Below are 6,481 nucleotides of genomic sequence, written 5' to 3'. Positions count from 1 at the left end.
GTAAGCCACTGCGCCCTGCCTAAAGGACCAGATTTTGATGCCTAAAAAAAAAGTTTCAGAATAACATTTTGGCCAACTTCATGAGAAGTCTCTGATTAAAAACCAATCATTCTAACACCTTTAAAAATAAAACCTCCCGCCGGGCGCGGTGGCTTATGCCTCTAATCCCAGCACTTTGGGAGGCCGAGGAGGGTAGATTACTTGAGGTCAGGAGTTCGAGACCAGCCTGGCCAACATGGGGAAAACCCACCTCTACTGAAAATATAAAAATTAGCCGGGCGTGGTGGCACATGCCTGTAATCTCAGCTACTTGGCAGGCTGAGACAGGAGAATCGCTTGAACCCGGAAGGCGGAGGTTGCAGTGAGCAAAGATCGTGCCATTGCACTCCAGCCTGGGCAATAAGAGCGAGACTCTGTCTCAAAAAAAAAATAATAAATAAAAATAAAGCTTCCATTTTAATTGTGCAAGTGCTTTATTTATACAGGGGCTCCCAACATCGTCAAGACTAAAATATCATTGATGCAATTTCTTTCATTGAAGATGACTAAAGTAACTGTTGAATTCCAAATCATGGAAATCTGTTTGAAAGCCAATTTCATTATTTAAATAAGTTTTTCATAGCAATATGTACATTGACATTCCAGAATGGGATACAGCCCAGCTCATCAGACTCACACAGTCTCTCAGATTTTTAGACAATATGTTCTGGAAACATAAATATCTTAGCATTTGAAGGGATACGTCAGTTGTTATCTATTGCTTTCAAGAAAGTGCTGAGAAATGATAATTCCCATGCAAAGTTTCTATTACCTAGATTTTGCACTCATACTAGGCTTTTCAACTTTGCAAACACTGAAAATTCTTTAATTGCTCACTTTTGGGGAAATATATATATTTTTGAACAGAGTTTTTCTCGGTCCCCCAGTCTGGAGGGCAGTGGTGTGATCATGGCTCACTGCAACCTCCACCTTTCTGGCTGAAGCCATCCTCCCACCTCAGCCTTTCCAGTAGCTAGGACTACAGGTGTTCATCACCATGCCCAGCTAATTTTTGTGTGTGTCATTTTTGGTAAAGATGGGGTTTCTCCATGTTGCCCAGGCTGGTCTCTAGCTTTTGGGCTAAAGTGAACTGCCCACCTCGGCCTTCAGTGTGTTGGGATTACAGGTGTGAGCCACTGCTGCTGGCCTGGAGAAATAATTTTAATAGATAGTAACCAAAAATTATATCAATATGCCAGTAGAAACGTCTTTATTAGGATTCATTAAGAAGAAGATGCTAGAAAGCTTCTAGTTCACATTTGATTTTGTGGGGGTTCAGAAAAAGATAACCCAAAGTACAGCACTTTGACATACCAACTACTTAGAACTAAAGAACATTGGAAGGCCTCAGAAGCAGCATCTGGACTAATGTATGCCTCTGACCTTCTCCTGCCCTCCTGTTTCTTGCCCCTCATTCTTCCCTGAAGTGAGTCACAGAAACCAGAATTCTTCTTCCAAGTGAGTCATAGAAACTAGAACTCTTTTTCCCCAAACCAAGCCGTAAAACCTAGAATTATTACCCTAACTTTCCTCTGCCTTTTTGTGTAAAAGCTTTTCCATAAGAAATTATATGACCTAATTTGTCTCAAAGTAGATGAGAAGAACCTTATTCTGGACGGAGTCCTGCCGTATATCCAGGAGGAAAAAATGCCACAACAGACAGGCCAAGTAGAATCCAAACAGACAGGCCTTGCTGGCTTTTCCCACTCAGTCTATTGCTATTAGATCATTTCTCTCTTTGTTCAATCATATTTTTATATGGCTGTTCACTCATCATTGAATCTAAGCATAAAAATGGACAGTTTTCCCTTGGGAGATTGAGCTTCATTTCTGAAGGCTCTCATGACACATAAAACTTTGATTAAATAAATGTGTTATGCTTTTCTCTTGTTAACCTGTGTTTTGTGATAGGAGGGTCAGCTGTGATTCATAGGATGGGGAGGAAAGCTATCATACCCTTTCTGCCCCTACAATATGTTATCAAGTCCAGCAATGATTTGTAAAGTCGCAAGGTCAAATAAGGTTAAAAAAGTACACACACATATATACATAGGTGTATCTGTATGTACACACACACACACACACATCTAAAGTTACCTATTCAACTACAAATTATATTCCTTAGGCATTTGCACCTCTTTCAGTTCTCCAAGTAAATCTTTTTTTCTTTCTTTCTTTTTTTTTTTTTTTTTTGAGACTGAGTTTTGCTCTTCTTGCCCAGGCTGGAGTGCATTGGTGTGATGTCAGCTCACTGCAACCTTCGCCTCCCGGGTTCAAGTTATTGTCCTGCTTCAGTCTCCAGAGTAGCTAGGATTACAGGCACCCACCACCATGCCTGGCTAATTTTTTGTATTTTTAATAGAGACAGGGTCTCATTATGTTGGCCAGGCTGGTCTCGAACTCCTTACATCAGGAGATCCAACTGCCTTGGCCTCTCAAAGTGCAGGGATTACAAGTGTGAGCCACTGCACCTGGCCAGTTCTCCAGGTAAATCGTATTTTTAGTTTTAACTATCATGGCCCTCTCCCATCCTCCCTCAAACAAAACAAAACAAACACACAACCCAATAAATAAACAAACAAACAAACAAACTATGAAGCAGATCATTTTCATTTGGATGTAGTCTTCACCTTCATCCTGATAATTGTCAACTCTTAATTATTTCATGGAACAATTATTTTACCTTAATTGCTTAAATTTATAGTTGATTGTGAAATGATAACTACTCGAAAATAGGTTGGAGATGAACATTCCTACTGTGCATTTGTGACTGCATATGCAGAGCCTTGTACCTCTTAGCTAATCAAATTCTCTTGAGTCATTGACTAGATCCAGCATTGTCAGTTTGCCTAAAGGAAAGATACTGATGAGGTTAGTCTCCTTCGAAAGCAATCATATGGTTAATTGCATTAGTGTGAACCTAGCCTTTGTGATTAAAGCCTAGGACTTTCGTTTAGGTAGAGCAGGGCTTCCACGCTTCAAGGCACTCCTTGGCGTATCTAGTACTCTCTAGGCCTTGAGGAAATGTGCTGAGGCATCAGTATATTTCCCTGAGGAGTTGCCATGTTTGGGAGATCATTCAATCATTAGACCATATTCAAAGAAACAGGTTAATTTGAATATGTAAACACTAGACCACATATTCATATATATATGCAATCTCTTTAAAAAGATCATCATCAGAATGCAGATTTAAACAAACAAGAACACACTCAAAACTTGACATATTATGTGCTTGAATTTAATGTGAATCAGTGCTTGCCCAAAGGATTTTATACCTGTCATCTAATGACGCCTGTATACTGCTACTGGTATGCTTTTCATAGACGTACATGAAAAAGACTCTCTGCTCTGTTTTTGAATAAAATCCTATGGCTCATATTTTCAAAATTCCAAATATAGTTATTTCTCATAAAATTTGGTTAGCAACATTTAGGCCACATTTATATACACACACACATCACACATACACACACATATATGTAGGCACACATATACACATGTATATATGTGTGTGTAAATATGTACATAGATTAAATTTAGTACATAAAACATTTCAAAACTTGTTTTTAAGCTTTAAAAAAATTACATAGAATTAAAATCATTATTCTTTCCCTCTCCAGTGAAATGCTGACTTCAGAGTTCACTTTTTATAAAGAAATTCTAAATCATTAAGCAAGTAGAGTACTATCCTTGTTTTTTTAAATTACCCAACATACTTTTGGAGTTTTCGCAAGTGGAGGCTAGAATGCATTGATGCATAAAGAAACAGCTATCTATGTCCCAGTAATTCAACTCCAACACCATTTTGACTGGATACATACTCATGGGAGTAACCAAGGGTAATTGATGATAAGTTCAAATTACTTGCATCTTATTCATCTTAAAATCAATCCCATAAGCTGTTATTACCCTATAGGCAATAATATAATTCTGTCAATTGTGAAAACAATGAAGTTTTATTAATCTTACTGTATTTACTGCTCCTCTATAACCTCATAAAAACTGGCTTCTGTGTATATAAAGCATTTAAGAAACCCTACTTCCTTAGAAATAGATGCAATCAATAAGATTTACCATTTTAAGAAATATTAATATAAAAAGGGGGCCATAGGATGGTCTGTTCTCATCATTTTGCATTGTTCTCCAAACAGTTGCCTTCATTTTCAGGCTGAATCTCTGAATGTTAATAGCAGATGCATCACGTGCAGAAGCTGGGAGCATGCAAGCCATGTTAGGCACATAGATTCTTTACAAGGAAAAATGTTACACAGAGCATATTGGATCAGGGGCTTGATTTCAGAAATGGAATCTTTCCTTTCTATTTTAGACCTGCCTGACTCAGTATTACATACCACTATAAAAATTTGCTCATAAAAAGATTAAATATTAAAATTGAATGCAAAGTAATAGAAAAACAAAACCTCTATTCCCCAATGCAAAAATCAAATATGCAAATATGAAAATGAGGGGACTCTGCTTTTTTCCCCCTTACACAACTGATTAAATTGTCACTGCTGGAGATTACATGGGGTTTTATTCCCTTTACAGCCATATTCAATTGGACAGATAGAAAATTATATTGCCACAGACGAGACCCACCACTTGGGTACACTGTGCTTCCAGTTGTTGCAGAGGTCTTTTCCAAAACTTTGCAGCTACCCTTTAAAAAAAGAAAAGTATTAGATGTGGTCATTCATGACACACTAGATTTTTTTCTAAAGTCCTTTCCAACTTGGAGATTTCAGGACAAAAACTACTCCTCTTACTTCTACATATTAGCCTACAGCTTACTTCCCATGTAACAAAACCTTCACCAACACATCCCCTTTTTATATATATATCCTATAAATGTATGTATGTGCAAATATATGTATGTGCATATATGTATCAGAGGCTTTTTTCTTTTTGTGTTTACACTCTATTTCCTAATTTGTGACTTTATTTCCTGGCTCAGCAGTTCTAACACAGAACCTCCCCCACCCCAACTCCTTTTTTTGCCCGGTTGTCTCTTCCAGATGAATATATTTGATTCTTGCAAAAACTGAATACAGAAACAGGATTACCTGTGCTTCTCTCATGCCTTGCCGTGGTTCTGAAGTGGTTTTCGCTGTCTGCCTCCGTGAAATAGAAGTTAGTGCTCAGCGACGCTGTCGCCTGTCTGTGTCACTCTGCACTGGGGCTGAACAGAGAGCTGCCTCCAGCTGCAGGCGAGGGGCCTCAGTGTTAAGGACGCACAGAACTAGTTTGTTAATGAGATCATTTCTCCAGTGCAAAGAAATGTAGCCACAAGCACAGGGATATTTAACAACTAAAAGAGGTGGTAGGATGATGTTTTTGAATTGGAGTAATCAGGAAAAAAAATAACAAAAAACAGTGAGCAGCAGATGCTTCATTGCAATGACAAGTGAATAGGAACAGGACTATTTGCCTTAAGATTTGTAGTAGATATGCACATGTTACTTTGCTATAGAAATGAAGAAATTGATCCCCAAAGAATTTGTAGGTGGCTAGATATGTGGCTGGAAATATTTTTGTTGTTGTCAGCAAAATAATGCTTAAGGATGTTTTTACTAGCTGAGATCTCTACTGTATCTGTTGATATAACTGTAATTTGAAAATTTTCTTTCTCTGATTGGGTAGTTGAGTAAACAATCAAGGTTTTCATTTCTAGCACCCAAATGGGTAAATTTATCATGAAATCAAGTGATTTCTTCATGCAAAAACTTCCAACGTTTTTGCATTTGAAAACACAAACACATACATCATGCTTAAACAAAGCATTCTGTTTAAATTTGAGAATTTTAAAAATCATTGCTTTCTAACATCGTGAATGCCCTTTCTTGATTCAGATATCTTTTCGCTGTCAAAATTAAAAGCAGAGTTGTGTTCATTCTACTGGCTTGAACATTTAGATGTATCCTTTAGTCTCTGCTTGTGTTTGCTTTTTTTCTGTCTTTCCCATGTTTCTTTGTTTTCCTTTTGTCTTCTTCTCAAGACTTCCCATGGTTTTTGTTTTACCATATTGTTCTCTTTGCATTGCTCAACTGCTCTTTGACAAAAATTCCATATTTAATCTAATTTTCTTGTTTTTGTTTCTTTTCCCTTACAGTTTTATATGATTACTTTTTTTGTTGTTGTTGTTAGGGCGTTGTGTTTATTTGTGAAAACACAATTCCAAAAGTCAGAATAGTATTATTACATGAACAAACTTTTCTATGGAGTGCCCTTATCTTTTAATATTTTGTTTTTTTTGACTTGTTTATTCTCTTTCCCAGTTCTGGCCATTTTAAATTATCTTTTCATCTATTGCATTGACTTTTCCATTACTAATAGCTTTCTCTTTTAATTCTTCCCTTGATGTCTTGATTTACTAGGCATCTCTTCATTACTAAAACATGACCACCATTTTTTCAACACGTGGTATAAGCACTATGCTCAA

The 6,481-nt window shown here is 37.1% G+C and overlaps 1 long non-coding RNA gene across 1 annotated transcript; it reads right to left on the bottom strand.

Annotated features, from left to right (window-relative positions):
* Positions 1-2,183: 2,183 nt before the first annotated feature.
* On the bottom strand, positions 2,184-5,310 carry LOC129058677 (uncharacterized). The gene is made up of 2 exons (XR_008523955.2): positions 5,106-5,310; positions 2,184-4,702 (listed from the first exon to the last, which is right to left on the bottom strand). It is a non-coding gene; the product is annotated as an uncharacterized LOC129058677 (long non-coding RNA).
* Positions 5,311-6,481: the final 1,171 nt, after the last annotated feature.

This window comes from Pongo abelii, chromosome 2 (assembly GCF_028885655.2).
Source record: "Pongo abelii isolate AG06213 chromosome 2, NHGRI_mPonAbe1-v2.0_pri, whole genome shotgun sequence".
Lineage (NCBI taxonomy): Eukaryota > Metazoa > Chordata > Mammalia > Primates > Hominidae > Pongo > Pongo abelii.
This window is presented reverse-complemented; position numbering and strand designations above follow the sequence as displayed.